The sequence below is a fragment of the Sminthopsis crassicaudata genome, chromosome 2 (genome assembly GCF_048593235.1).
Source record: "Sminthopsis crassicaudata isolate SCR6 chromosome 2, ASM4859323v1, whole genome shotgun sequence".
Classification (NCBI taxonomy): Eukaryota; Metazoa; Chordata; class Mammalia; order Dasyuromorphia; family Dasyuridae; genus Sminthopsis; species Sminthopsis crassicaudata.
The window spans coordinates 596,617,477-596,633,086 of record NC_133618.1 but is presented as its reverse complement, the minus strand read 5'-3'; the positions used below and the strand labels follow the sequence as shown (position 1 = coordinate 596,633,086).

The window sequence follows — 15,610 nt, the reverse complement described above, 5'->3', positions numbered from 1 at the left end:
GATGAGGAAAATGAGACCTGCCAGGGTCACACAGCTAGGAAGTGCCTGAGGCTATGTTTGAACTCAGGTTCTCCTAACTCCAGACCTGGCACTCTATCTACTGGTCAACTAACTGCCCCATTTTCCTAGTAATGATGAGAGAAAGGAAAAGGGGAACCCTGTTGGCCGACGCTAAGATAGTAAGATAATCCCATGAGGCCCAGTGTCCCCTGTAAATGAATTTACAGGCCTGAAAACCTAGATTGATAAATAAAAGGTTTATTGTAAGAATTTGGAAGTAAAGTTCAGTTAAAAAGATGCCAGGGTCAGAGGTGGCTGCTGGGTGGGCAGGAACCCTTACATGGCTGGAAGGATGCCATGTGTTGGGGGGAAGGGCTCCTGCAAAGAGAGAGCTCTAGCTTGGCTCTTTTATACCTAAAAGGGGCTTTGTGGGCGGTATCCCAAGTTCTGGTGGGCTTTTCAGATAGCTCAGATCTGGTGGGGGCTGGGGGAAGCTGAGTGGATAATGGGGGCTGGCCCAGATATTCAAAAGGGTGCTTTTTGACCAGCATTTGTGAATCAAGGTCAGCCGTGGGGGTTGGGAAATCAGAAAGGAATCTTGAAAGGGGCCTCAACCCCCATCAGTAATCACCTAGTAAATATAATAGTTTTTTAGAGTGTTATCTCTCTGGCTGTGGTTTGGTTGTCTGTTCTTTATCAAATCATTAGGAAACTGGGTCTTTCCATGATACCCAGAGGACAGACGGGATAGGGAATCTGTGATGTTTTATCCATAAGTGTGGATGGCGTCTAGCTCACCCTTGCTAGGGCACTGGTGGGGCTGGGTTTAAGGGTTCCCTGATTCTGACCCTCTATTTCTTTAGGATTTTTTGTTGGGATAGCTCCAACAGGACCACACTTGAGCAAGTCAGAGATTCACAAACCCCTTTCATCCTCATAAGACATCAGGATAAATTGTGCAAATTAAGGCCATTAATATAGGACACAGAGAACTCACATAGAGTGTGTTATGAATGACAAGGTGCCAGGATACTGAGTAGAGCTTCCAAGGGGCAGTCTTTTATCATTTCCTCTCTTTACCTTACATAAAAAAGAAAGGAAAAAAAAAAAAGAAGAAAATTAGATTTCTCCACAAGTTAAAGGAAAGATATCCAGTTGCATCTGGGAGTAGTCTTACCCCCAAGGCCAAGTAGAAGTCTTTCTCAGCTTTATCATTCCCTTACCTTGTCAGCAACAACTTAGCGCAAAATACACCTTTCCTCTGGTTTCTTACCATTTTGCTGACGGGTTGATAAAAACAAAATGGCCGGCTCCTTCCCCCAGCAGGAGCTGTTGCACTGCATGATTTCCTAGAGCAATCCTTCCAGTATGCTTGGAGTAAGAGAAATGATGAGTGGATATGGCATGGGATAAAGAAAAAAAGAAAAAACGGTTATTTTCATAGTCCCTAAATTGCTTTTCTAAACCCCAGGTACACTTTAAATCAGAAGCACTGCGTAATCATGAAACGCACTGAAGGATTCTGGAATCAGGGAATCTGCATGATAAAGTAGGGAATTTTCCAAACAAGTCCTCCTTGTAGTAGAGAGACAAATGGAGGAGGTGAGTGGGAAAGGTTTTATTAGGAGATAACAGGGAAGGAGAGAGCTGCAGCCGAGGAAAGGAATCCTGTTCCAGGAATCAGGAAACCTTAGGGTCGCGTTCTAACCCCGCTGATGATTTATTTTGTAATCTTGCTCAAGTGAATTCCCACTGAGCCTCACTTTTTGAAAAATGGAGTAGGATTAGGCGATTCCTTGGGGTATTTTTCAGATCTGAGATTCTGGGCTTCTTCCCCAAAGGAGAAAGGCTGCCGGAGACAGCCCAGAGCGAGCAAGGTTGGGAGCCTGGCTAGGCTTCTTCGTCGCGCCGGTCATGGGGGACAGCACCTGTCCAAAGTCCCGGAGATCCGAGCTTCCGACACCGAGTATAATGAGACAGCCGAGGCGGAGCCGGCACCGCCTGCTAAGCAGGAGGCAAAGCATCAGAAATCAGGTCATTTGGACTGCAGCGCTATCAGCTCGGCTAACATTGCATTAGCGCATAAAGCTGCCCTGCTTTCGCGAGGAAGCGAAACTTGCGATAGGAACGGGGATGAAATAGACAGCCCGGCCTCAATGAAAACAAATTGCTGCCAATTCCGTTCCTCTGGAACACAGGTGGTGCGCATTATGCCGGGAAATGAAGCCAACTCATTTTGCTCGGGCAGGAGCTGCCTGCGCCAGAGCCTTGACAGGCAGCTAGCCTTTCAGCGCGGCAATCTGTGTGAGGCGCCTTCCGCGGCTGGGGTTTAAAAGCCGCAGATTGAAATAAACACGAGGAAGATTGCACGCATGTTGCATAATGTAGCCAGTTCGCTTTTGCAGAAAGGCCTCCCGCCTCTCAGAGGCGAAGCTCCAAGGCCCCCTGGCGGCAGGAGCCAATAAGAGAGGGCCTTGCGGTTCTGCATGCGGGGATTTTCCGCCCTGTTCTAATGAGCGAGCCGATGCTCTCCTAAGTAAGCAACTTCGTGGTTTGGTGTAAATACAAAACAACACAAGAACTCGTGATTCTTCTCCGGTTGCAAGGAACAAATCACCAGGCCCTCAAACCGCGCGGACGAGTGCTTCAAGACTGATGGCTTTCTTGCAGTCTGGGCGCTCGTCACATTTGGCTAGGTTTGGTCCTGCCTGAAATTTCACAAATCCCCGGGGATATTGACTTGTGCTACTCGCGCGGGACGCTCCCATCTCCTAACCAGGCTCGCATCTTCTACTCTGCTCCTTCAAACTATTCCACCCACTTGGCTAGATTCAGCGCAAACCTAGGTTCCCCGTTGTCCCTAATGATCACCAAAGCCCCAACTTCCCAGCCTGGCAGCCAAAGGCGACCGGCATCCGGCTCCAAACTACCTTTCCAGCCTTACTTTCCCACCTTTTCCCTCTGCTGGCAGTCCCTTCCATTCCAACACTGACTGCATTTCACTAGTGATACTCCAATCACTTTCAGTCCTCACAAAGTATTATCTATTTTGTGCTATCAGTTACCCTATATGAAATAAACCGACAATTTAATTCAGTTACAATTAGAGATTCAAAAGACTGGTTATGTTATAAATTCAGATTGAGGAGCTGTTTTAAATTAAGCTTGAGTGTAAAGGTTCTTGACCCTTCTAGTCAAGTTATCGCGGAAACATTGTGAGAATTTAACAAATACTTGATACAATTGTCCCCCCTTTTGCTGAGGGTAGAATGTATCCTTGATTATCTTCATTTTTAAATAGTTGGTTATTTTAAGGGCAACCAGAGTATAACTGTCTTGAGCCAATGTCCGTATGGTGGCAATATAGCCCAATTGTCACTGGATCCCAAGCTGCAAGCTGCAAAGTAGCATTGGCTTTCCCTTGACATTGCAGCTCCTGTTGAGGGATATTTGTTATGAATGACTGGGAAGAAGCTTTGCATTACATGTCTTTGATAAAGGCCTGATCTCTAGGGAATTAACAGAAGTATACAAGACAAAGAATCATCCCCAATGGATAAGTGGTCAAAGGATATAAACAAATATATTTCAAAAGAAGAGTAGCAAATTGTTAACAGGTCCCTTCCTGCTCTGGATCCTATGATTCTGGGTCTGGGATATACACTAAAGGGATCTGGGTGATAAATATGAGAAATAAAGAAATAAGGTTATACATTGACTGTATTGATTATCCACTAGGAGTCAGCTCTCTAGGCTTGTGTGACATCAGCAGAGTTAAACATATTTTAGGTACCAGTAGTATCACAGACCATTGTTTTTCTTAGCTACCATTGATTGCTGAATAACAATGGCTTTGGTCGTCAACCTAAACCATCTCCTCCCTTAGCTATCACAGATCTCTTTATTTAGCAAGTAATTAACACATATTTACTACAATTGAACATGAGCACTATTATTACAAGCATCTTTACCTAGGAGAAAAATAAGTGCATAAATGCATATGTACTTACACTCTCTTTGTCTCTCCCTCTCCCTGTTTCTCTTTCTCTCTTCCTATCTCTGTGTCTCTCTGTCCCTCTCTCTCTCTCTCCCTGCTTCCCTCCCTCCCTCCTCTCTCTCTCTCTCTCTCTCTCTCTCTCTCTCTCTCTCTCTCTCTCTCTCTCTCTCTCTCTCTCTCTCTCTCTCTCTGTGTGTGTGTGTGTGTGTGTCTATCTGTCTCTTTCTTTCTCTTCACCCCCTTTTCCTTCCTTCCTTTCAATCCCAGGAATTAAAAGAATCACCTTAAAAAACTCAAATCCTCTGAGAAATCCTATGTACCACTTGGATAAATTTCTGATTGACGCTTATATTTGTTCTCTCTTTAACATGCAGATCTATTTCATCTAGTCCATTGGAAGACCTCACTTTGAAGGGTTTTCTTCTTGTTGTTTTTCAGAGTTAGAGATCTGAGTCTTTATCTATCTTCTCTCTGCTGGGGAACAGTCTTACACTATGATCAAGAGAGCACAAACAATACCTGACATAAAAAGAAATAGACCAAATAGAAAATGCTCCCCCGAGTGGTTACATGTATAAATTGTAAGTAATAATCTCCACAAGGAGCTTTTGAGAGTTGAATTATTCACTCTTTTATTCCTTTAATCTTCTAATCAAGATCATTCCAATAGCATCAGGTTTCCAATTGTATTATTTATAAATAATTTCTTTGTCAGTTAATGTAGTAGGCACTTTCATCATCTCAATGAACTTAAAACACACACCCACATTTTCATTTTACTGATTATTCTTTATTGTCTCTTATCTTTATCACCACCAAAGATCTTGTTTTTAAGTGGCCCCCTGCCAATTCTTTTACTGAATGAAATGTCAATATAAAATAGTAATAATAAAGATTAAGAAATTAATTAAATTGTTTCTCACAATTACCTGTAACTCAAATGAATTCTTTCTGGCTTGTTTGGGATAATGATTATTCATTCATTAAGTCATTTATTCAATTCAACAAGCATTTATTAAATCTCCGCTTTGTTCCAGGCATTGTGGTAAAGTGGGAATCATAAATACAAAGAAAAAAAGTAAAAGTCCTGGCCTCTAGGAACTTGTATGGGGGATAAAAACAAAATAAAAACCAAACCAAATAGGAAGTCATTTCAAAAGTAAGGGTGATGAGAACTAGATAAGGGGCACCTTAATGAAATTAGGTTTAATTGAGGTCTAGTGGCAGGTTCGGGGTACAGGGAGTCAACTAGAGCTCCCCTGCAACCCCTTTGGATTTGGTGCAAGGATACAGAGTTAAATGAGGTCTAGTAGCGGGGTACAAGTGATGGGGGTTGAGGTCCCTTTAAGATTCCTTTCTAATTGCCCAACCCATGGCTGGCCTTGATTCACAAATCCTGGTCAAAGGCACCCTTTGAATATCCAGGCCCAGCCCCACTATCAGCTCAGCTTCCCCCAGCCCTCACCTGATCTGAGCTAACTGAAAAGCCCGCCAAGAACTTGGGGGGTACTGCCCATCATCTTCTAGGTAGAAAAGAAACAAGCTGTCTTTGCAGGAGCCCTTCCCCCAACACATGGTATCCTTCCAGCCATGTAAGGGTTCCTGCCCGCCCAGCGGCCACCTCTGGCCCTGGCGTCTTTCTAACTGAGTTTTACTTCCAATTTCTACAATAAATCTTTTATTTATCAATCTAGGTTTTCAGGCCTGTAAATTCATTTACAGGGGACACTGCGCCTCATGGGATTATCTTACTATCTATGTGCCGAGAAATGGGGTTTCCCCCTTTCCTTTCCCTCATTACAAGTGTCCCCTGTAAAGGAATTTACAGACCCGAAATCTTAGATTGATAAAAGAGATTTATTGAAAGTAAGGTTAAAAGGTGTTAGGTAAAGAGAGAGAAAGACACCAGAGCCAGAATGGTTCCAGTGTGCAGAAATCCTTTGACATGGAAAGCATAAGGATGCCATGTTTGGGACCTCTGCAAAGAGAAGACTCCAGTTTGGCTCTTTTATAATAGGAGGCTTTGGACAAGCTGAAGGGGCTTGTGGGTAAAGTCCCAGGTTGGCTCTGGGCTGGATTTCAACCCAGATTAGAATTTGAATTGAATTCTATGGGTTTCAGGACTGAGCCAGATAACAAAGATGAAAACTATTTGTGTTTAGGGAGTCCCTTCCCTGAGGCAGGGTCCAAGGAGGTTTTTTCTTTTTAAGAGTTTTGGGGTTTCCTCATCAAGGGCACTTGCAACTGGGAGAATCAGGATAGGCCTGTTTGAGGAAGCCAGGCCATTCTCTTAAGGAGAGGATTCCAGACATGGGGGGAAAGGAGGAAGGAGGGAGATGAGCTTTACATACAGGCAACTGCAAACATTATAGGTTGGCTACAAATATAGAATAGATGGAAAATAATGTGCCTGGAATGGCAGTTAGTAATCAAATTGAAAAAGACCACAATTATTATTTTTTTTTATTTTTTGGTTTTCTTTAAAAAGCTTTTTATTTTCAAAATGTATGCAAAGATAGTTTTCAACATTCACCCTTGCAAAACCCTGTGTTCCAATTTTTTTCTCTCTCCCTTACCCTATCCCCTCCTTTAGTAATCCAATATGTGTTAAACATGTACCACAGTTGTTAAACTAAAGATTTTATATTTTAACTTAGGGATAAAAGGCAGGCAATAGAGGTTCATAAGCAAAATTCATCCTGTAAGAAGACCAATTTAGGGGCAGCTAATTGGTGTAGTGAATAGAGCATCCAACCCTGAAATCAGGAGGACTCCAGTTCAATTCCGGTTTCAGTCACTTTACACTTCCTGGCAGGGTGACTCTAGACAAGTCAATTAACCCCAATTGCCTGAGGGGGGAAAAAAAGAATACCAGTTTGGTATCTGTAAGAAATAACCTGTCTTATCAAGAACTCCACAGATTTACTGTTGAGTGCAAGATTGATTTATTTTACATTACAAGAAAGGGTCCTAAGGTGAGTAGACACACCTTTGAAATTACAAAAGTGCACTGAAGCACAAGTCTCTGCCTGACAATTTCCCATCCATCCTTCATTACATAGCCAGTCCTTGCTCTCTAGAAGCTTATATTCTAGAAGAGGGAAGAGTAGTAGAGGAGGGTTAAGAGCTGAGAACAAAAAATTCCTTTCAAATATCAGGACACTGTCCTTCATTAAAAAGTCTCTGCCCCCAAGGAAGGGGCATTCTTTTAGGGGGAAGATTACATTCTTTTGAGGAAGATAACCTTCACCTTTGATTATTCCCTGATGTCCATGAGGATTTCAATTTTCTAATTTGTTTCATTCCTCCAATTTAATTTTCATAACTGGAAACCCAAAATGCCCATCCATTTCTCAAAGTACCTGATGGACCTAAAGGGTAGAGACTTTAGACACAAAGAACAAGTAAGTGGGTTTTACAATAGTCTAAAAGAGTAAAATATCTTTATTTTAGTTCAATTCAATTCCACAAATATTATTGGAGGAAAGAAATACAAAGTTGAAATGAGACGCCATACCCATGTCTTCATGGAATAAACTATCTTCCCCTGTCACAAAGAATCCATATCAGATATAACCAATTCCCGACTATTCTGTTTGGATTGAGTGATTGTGAGGCTGGAACTCTTTTGTCTATCCTTGAACCTCTGTGCATCTTTAAACAACCTTTGAGATATTGATTAGAATATCTTTAGACAGATAGGAGACCTGGTCTGCCAGGTGCATTCCATCTGGCCCTTAGATTCCCCTACTTTTGAGCTCCCTTACCAGCTGGCCCTGCCCAGTGGGTTCCAGAATGGGTCCAGAGTGGGACTTAAAGATGGCAGCAGCAGTAGCATCCAGAGGGTATTGGGTGCCAGAATCAGTTAGCCAATGGTATTCAGGGTGAACAAATAGTTGGAGGTTCATATCTTGGAGCCTGGAGGAAATAAGTCTACCAATAAGAATGTTTGTTCTCAGGAGATTATGAAGACGCTTCAAGGAAAATGGTGTGGAAACATTATGAGTTTGCCAGAGTAATTTTGGAATGGATATCTTATATTTATCATGTGGGTAAGAGATCCTTTTCAGCAAGAAGACAGGGAATAGTCTGGTTAAAGTTATTTCCCCGGGGTGGGGGGGAGGGGAGAGTACAAATGGGGCAGCATCCAGGGTGGGAATGGTGACATTTGAAATGGGGCATTTGCAAATAAAGCATCAGGTTGCATCTGTGGGCTGTCTTGGGGGTGCTGAAGGCACATCCAACAATTCTGAATGTCTCCACTGCTCACAGAGTTCCTTAGCCTGACCAAGGAGTTATTGCCCCATTGGTGGGAGGCCACAGAGCGACTCCAAGAGATCTGGAGAGAAAATACTAGGGACAAAACTCTCATCCTTGGAGTGTTGTAAAAGGTACACCTGGAAAAAGTGGAAAATAACAAGAAAGCAAGCTGGAATAAGGAAGAGAAGGACACAGACAATTTCAGCCTTCTCTATCCAGTTTCCAGGGTTTCCAGGAGCCTGCAGAAGAGTAGTTTCAGGTCCTTTCATAGGAATATTCAGGGATGTCTGACGGAGAAGAAGTAACAGGAGCAGCACTTTTAATTCTAGAAACATGAGTCCAGCTGGAGAACCCTTCCAGTTTGGTTTAGGAAGGAATCATTTGAGGATGTGACTCATTTTCTCCACCTTCTCAGAAGGTTGAGGCCTCCAGGAGAGGGGAGATGGTAAGTCATCTCCAGGCCTCTAGCAGCCTTCTGAGTTACATTAGAAGTGAAGGCCTAGCCATTGTCCCTCTGCAAGAAATGAGCAAATACTTTGATATCTCTTGAGCCTTCTCAGTCTTGAAAGGGAAGGCTTTTATCCAATTAGTAAAGATGTCAACAAAAACCAAAAGCAATTTGAAGCCCTTGAGAGGTGGGTATGTATGTAAAATCTGCTAGTCTCCCCAAATATGCACCCTTCATCCAGATGGGCTTCAGGATGGGGGGCTTAACAGCCCTTTCAGAATTTACTTGGGCACAAACTGAGCAGACCTGACAGTTAAGTTTAATTGTTTCTCCTAGCTTGTGAACAGTGAAGATAGGTTTCACAAGGGATTGGAGAGCATTTTTTCCCAAGTGGGTAGCTTGGTATAGGCCAAAAAAAGTTCCCACTGACTTGTCTCTGGGATTAGAAACTGGCCTAAGGGTATTTGAAACTACCTAGAGGGGAAAAGGTTGTACGCCCTTTCTAAACTATATGAACAAGTGTAAAAGTTAGGGCTGGGGAATTAAAGTTGCCATAGTCAGGGGCAAATGGGCAGCAGCACGGGCAGCTGAATTTGCAAGCCTGTTCCTCTTGGCCTGAAGTGAATCTCCCTTCTGCTGTCCTTTACAAAATATAACAGAAATCTCTCTAGGTTCATGAACATCTTGCAGTAGTTGTAGAATTCCCTTTGCATATTTAATAAGAGAATTTTTTGCTATCAAAAGTCCCCTTTCTTTCCATATAGCTCCATGAGTGTGCAAAATATGAAAAATATATTTGCAGACTGTATAGATGTTTACTCAAAGCCATACTAAGGGAAATGAATTAAAAGGCTTTAGGTAGGGCTAAGGCCAGGCAAGAAATTAGTTTAGTTTTCAGGGTCTTAAAAACCTTGGTTTGTTCAGGGTCCCCATATGAGAGAAACTGTGTCGCAGTTGCCCACTCCAACTATTTTTAATGTTTTCATGGGTTGTGCTGTTTGATAGCTCTCCCAACTCTGTGAAGGGGGAAAATAAAGTCAAGGAAGGGTTGGCAAAAAGTTGCTGTTTATATGGTTTGTTTTTCCTTTTTCTTTTCTTTCAGAATGGGGTAAATTCCTGGAATTATCCACAATGTTTCAGGAATTGTTCTTGCAATCTTAAAATGACTAATTGCCAAACTTCTTAATCATTGCTTTCAAAATTTTGAGTATCTGCTTAGATATTATTTTAATTTTAATTAGCTAACTTCTTTGTGTAGCCCCTAGCTTGGCCAGAGCTGAAGTCCATAGAAAAAAGTTAGGCTTTTTAAGAAATTTTCCCAGCATTCTAATTACAAGATAGGTTTTTTTCTTGCTGGTTGCATTTTAAATCTTTGCAGCTCACAGAACAAACATGACACAGACATTTTGCACAGAGACACAGACACACACAGAATAATATGAAAGAAGATTGTCTCATCTTTGCCAAACGTCATGAAATTTTGCCAAAAGTTATCCTATAATATTTTGTCTCCTTTGGTGTCTCAGAGAAGGTGAAAAGGTGGCAAAAGTCCCTAGGAACTTTGCATAAAATTGTAAGAATTTCCAAGTATGCAGTGAAGGAAAACTTACTGAACACGGAGCTCAACTCGTAAAAGTCTTCTCCCAGTGGCTTGGGGTGTCCTAGCCATAGGACTGTAGAAAAAAAAAATGGGGGCCTTACTTTGACAAGGAGGGAATGAAGCCAGGGGAAGCTAGACTCTCCTTGTACCTGGCCACCCAATGTTGAGGTTGGAAAGGGACTCCACAGATTTGGGGTCACAGACCAGTGTTGCAAGGTATTTCAAAAGAATTTGCAGGCTTGAATCTGTTATCCAAGTCAAGGGGCAAAGTTTATTGTAATTGTAGCCAATTGAAGCGGGCTAAATTCCAAGAAAATTTAGCAAAGAACAGAAGCAAGGAGACACATTTATCTAGTTCTTCAAGTTCATTGCAATGCTAATTTTATGGCCTAGGGGTAGAACCCAGGAGTGGTCTCAAGAAATTGGCTATCACTGACCAACATACGGTAATGTTTGTTGACAGACAGATTATTAGAACAATAGGTTGGGGGTGGGGGACCTCAGGGTCACAGATTCCAAAGCAGACTTTAGAACCACTGACAGATTGTTACAATAGAAGCTCTCTAAGGTTAGGGGAACTTAAAAAAGCTTAAGATAAATGCTTTATTCTTTAATATGTAAATAAATTAATTAACATATAAATATAAATAATATATAAATACATTATTTAATATATAATATATAAATACATTATTTTTATATATAATATATAAAATAATATAAACATATGTATCAAAATGTGAACAAAAGTATTAAGTAATAATAAGTAAGACTTATTTAGCACTTACTATGATTACACTTGACAATGATTATCTTAGTTGATTCTCACAAGTAGGTGCTATTATTACTCCATTTTATAGAAGAGGAAATCGAGACCAATAATAGTTATATAACTTGTCCAGGATTATTCAAGTATAGTAGGCCCAACTCTCTATCCATCACATCTCCCTGCCACTTCTCAAAATGACAACCCAGGAGCAATCCAGGTCCAAGGAAGGGAAGATACTTTCTAGCAGCAAGATGGAGGAAAATTTGTTTCACAGAGCAAATGGAATTGTATCTGAGTCTTAATGGATTAGAAGAAAGTCTGTAGGTAGAGGTGGAAACATTCTAAGCCCAGGGGTCAGAAAGAACAAAAGTATGGAGATAGGAAAGTTGGTCTGGAGTTAGAATCCTCTGAGGGGAGCAGCAGCACCTAATCATGGGGTAGGCCTTGAAGGTGACTTTAGCAGGGAATGGGATTCATTTAGACATTTAGAGTAACATGATCAGACGTGTTCATGAGGAAACATTAAGCTGGCAGGATGTGGCAGATGGAGTGGACGGCCGAGTCTGCAGGTGGGAAGACTGGTTAGGAAGCTAGCGCAGGCGTCTCCGTGAGGGGTGAGTACAGGGGACGGGCGCAGTGAACCCGGGAAGGAGGGCCCAGAAGGGAGAGAGAATTCTAAGGAGAAATGGCCGAGACTCGGCTCGTGTGGGAGGGGAGGAGACATGGAAGTCCTCCACAAGGGCTTGGCTGAGTGGAGCCAGAAACAGATTAGGGAAGTCAAAGGGAGGAGGAGGATTTCAGAGAAAGCAATAGCAGGGCTTCTTAAAACTCCTCCTCCTTTTGGTTGTCAGTCTCTGGGCTGTGTAACTTGTTGCTCACATCCCAGCGAGTGCATGGAAAGGAGAGTTTGTGGAAAGCTGAAATTTTAAATCATGAAATTTGCTTTTTATTAAAGTCTGAGAATATTTTTAGAGATAGTAAATGGAAAAAATGAAGCCTGACTGGTGGGGCAGATGGATGGATCTAATCATTAAAGTGTTCTTTTTTACACATGTACTTTTCTTTTGACTTTTTATTAGCTTAGATAATAATTTGCAAAATAAAATAAAATAAAAAACAGCTTAACACTGTCAGAAAACAAAAAGACAAAACTCAAGAAATTCATATTGATTCATTAGGCTGACTTTGAAACTACAGAATATCTTTGCTTAATAATTTTTGCTTAATAATTTAAATTTAATAATGAGGCAGATTCATCACTAGTTTCCTACAGGGATGAGGCTCTCTGGACCCTGGCTAGAACAGTCCTCACAGGACACAATCAATTTTTGCTGAATTCTTTCCTCACTGGTAAGGTCTGCTGATCCTTAAGCTCCATCATCATGATTTTTGAGAACCCAAAGTCATCTCCATTCCATGATAAAGACTTGGAATAGACTTTGGTGGATTTTTAATATCTAATATTATAGTATTTAAGGCAGTGAAGATACTATTGCTTAATGATGTGATTTTCTTATTCTTCACATCTATTCTAAATTTATAAATTTTAAAAAATAACTTTACACAAAATGTTTAAGGCAGCCCTTTTTGTAGTGGGTAGAAACTGGAAATTGAATGGATGACCATCAATTGGAGAATGGCTGAATAAATTATGTTATATGAATGTTATGGAATATTATTGTTCTATAAGAAATGACCAGCAGGCTGAATATAGAAAGTCCTGGAGTGACTTACATGAACTGATGCTAAGTGAAATGAGCAGGACCAGAAGATCATTATACACTTCAACAACAATACTATATGAGGATCAATTCTGATGGAAGTGACTGTTTTCGGCAACAAGAGGATTCAAATCAGTTTCAATTGATCAGTGATGAACAGAACTAGTTACACCTAGCAAAAGAACACTGGGAAATGAGTATGAAACACAACATAACATTTACACTGCTTGCATTTTTGTTTTTCTTCCCAGGTTATTTTTACCTTCTTTCTAAATCTGATTTTTCTTGTGCAGCAAGATAACTGTATAAATATGTATACATATATTGTATTTAACAGGTATGGGACTACCTGTCATCTAGAGGAGGGAGTGTAGGGAAGGAAGGGAAAAGTTGGAATAGAAGTTTTTGCAAAGGGTCAATATTGAAAAATTATCCATGCATATGTTTTGTCAATAAAAGGCTATAATAAAAAAAAAATAACTTGACACTGGAAGATTGGGTTATCTTACTGGAGAAAGTGAAAAGATGAATTAAGGGCTTGACAAAAAAAAGATCAAATTTAGACTAACACATAAGAGTTAGCTACAGAATCTATAAAATAAATACAAAAATGATGGCACTCTGTCCATAATCCAGTTCAGATTAGACAAAATGAATTTGGAATGGGCCCAATTTGAATGGTTCTGAATGTCATTAGTTCTCTTTATAGTCACAGATTCATGTAGCAACACTATGAAGGAACAAAAGTCTCATTGTGTAAATTTAAAACTCAATTCCATGAATACTCATTAAAGATCTATCATGTGCAAAGCACTGTACTAGGCACTAGAAATACAAGAAAAATGACAACTGGTTGTCTCTAAACTTATACTCCACTGGGAAGATAAAGCATGCTTAGAGATAAATAAGTACAAAGTATATAAAAGACATGAAGTAAATTCAAGTAGAAATGAGTATTAATGATTAGAGGGATCAACAAAGACTACCTTGTGTAGGAGGAGACACCTGAACTGAGCTTTGAATGAAGCTGGGGATTTCAGGAGGGGTAAGGAAGGAGGGCATTCCAATATGGGGTAATACTAATCATTTGTTTCCTTTATATACACAAATACACTTCCTCCATGTTTACCTTCTGATTATTTTGACAAGCAATTATTAAAAAAAATTAAGATATATTTTTAAAATAAGAAAAATAGTAATTCACCATGGAGGCACAGTATGTTTAGGGCCAATATAAAATTTCAATGAAAAAGAGAATACAGGAAATCCTAAAAATGTGAGAGTTACTTGTTTTAACTTGTATTACTCTTTTTGCTTTTTTGATTTCTTTACATAGGAAATTGAATTCATAGTCCTTTTCTCCACCAAAAATGAAGAAACAAATTGAAAGAGAAGCAAAGAAAAACAAATAAACCCCCAAATCCAATAATTCTCTCTGATAATGAAAGACTGAATAGATGCATTTTCTTTAATGATAGTAAAGAAATTTAAGTAATAATAACTCACATTTATGTAGTATATATATCACATACATGCAATTCCATGTATACACATATACATTCATAATACTTTATGAGACACTTTAAATAGTGTAGCTCCCACTTTAGAGAAGAGCAAACTCAAACCCAGAGAATTTAAGTGACTTGTCCATAGCAGTCACTCAGCAAATGGGAGCACAAGGAATTCTATCCAAGTTTTCTAACTCCAGGAATGATACTATTCCACAAGGGCTGGTTGCTTTTCAGAAGGAGCTTATCAGGGCTCAGTCAATTACTCTAACAAGTTATTCCACTACACTTAAAGTGATAAGATGCCCAAAGAATCAATCTTAATCACAGACTTTAGACTCAATGAGAAAAGTCCTTGAAACTGAATTGACTGTGATAGGTAGGGTACAGCTTCTAGGGGAAATATAGCTGTGATCCCGATGTCCCTGACCTTAGAGTGTTATTGTTCTAACAATCTGTCTGCCAATGATTCTAAATTCTTCTGGCCTTAGGATAGTCCTACAAACATTGTTGACTGTCAAATAAATAATCTGTTGGTCAGTGACAGCCAAGTTCCTGAAACAATAGTGAATAGACTACCCCTCAAATTTACCTGTAAGCCATAAGATTAGCAAATAAGTAACATGAAGCTCTGGTTTCTCTAACTTTGTCTTATGAATTTATCTTTTTTTTTTTTCCAGGTTCTTTGCTAAATCCTTTTGGAAATTAGCCTGCTTCAATTGGCATTATAATTACAATAAACTTTGCCCCTTGATTTGAAGATGGATTCAAGCCTGCAAAATTTTTTGAGATACCTTGTGACACCATCTGTGACCCCAACCTTTTGGGGTCTCCTTTTCAACCTCAACAACTACACAGCAATCACTTTCAAATAGGTTGAGAAAACTTGGTTTCTCCATGCATCTTTTATACATTATCAAGCTAGTTTATAACCAGTCATTAAAGACTTAAAACAAGCAAGAGAAGGAACTTTGTGGAGCAGGGATAGGGATGGATTTCAGCTTGAGCCTTAGTCTAAAACTCTTCCATTTTCTCTCATCTCTGGGAGGACATTTCAAGTTTCAAAGAGTCCAGAAAATAATCTGGACTTCTTTCCATATATATCCTAATAGCATTTCCCAGTTCAGCTGACAGCAATGCTTACTTTTGGTGCTAAGGGACAGACTGAATGTAGGTTCACAGTGGTTTTACAAAAAGCCCAAGAATAAAAGAATCCACCTTGTATGGTATGGTGTGTATCCCATGCATGGGGGAAGAGGGGAGGATTTCCAACCACATATACCAAATTTGAGGTTTTCTCCTGAATT

The 15,610-nt window shown here is 40.2% G+C and overlaps 1 long non-coding RNA gene across 1 annotated transcript; it reads right to left on the bottom strand.

Annotated features, from left to right (window-relative positions):
- Positions 1 to 305: 305 nt before the first annotated feature.
- Positions 306 to 2,285, bottom strand: LOC141553756 (uncharacterized). Its single transcript, XR_012485628.1, has 3 exons — positions 1,764 to 2,285; positions 1,274 to 1,371; positions 306 to 1,080 (listed from the first exon to the last, which is right to left on the bottom strand). It is a non-coding gene; the product is annotated as an uncharacterized LOC141553756 (long non-coding RNA).
- Positions 2,286 to 15,610: the final 13,325 nt, after the last annotated feature.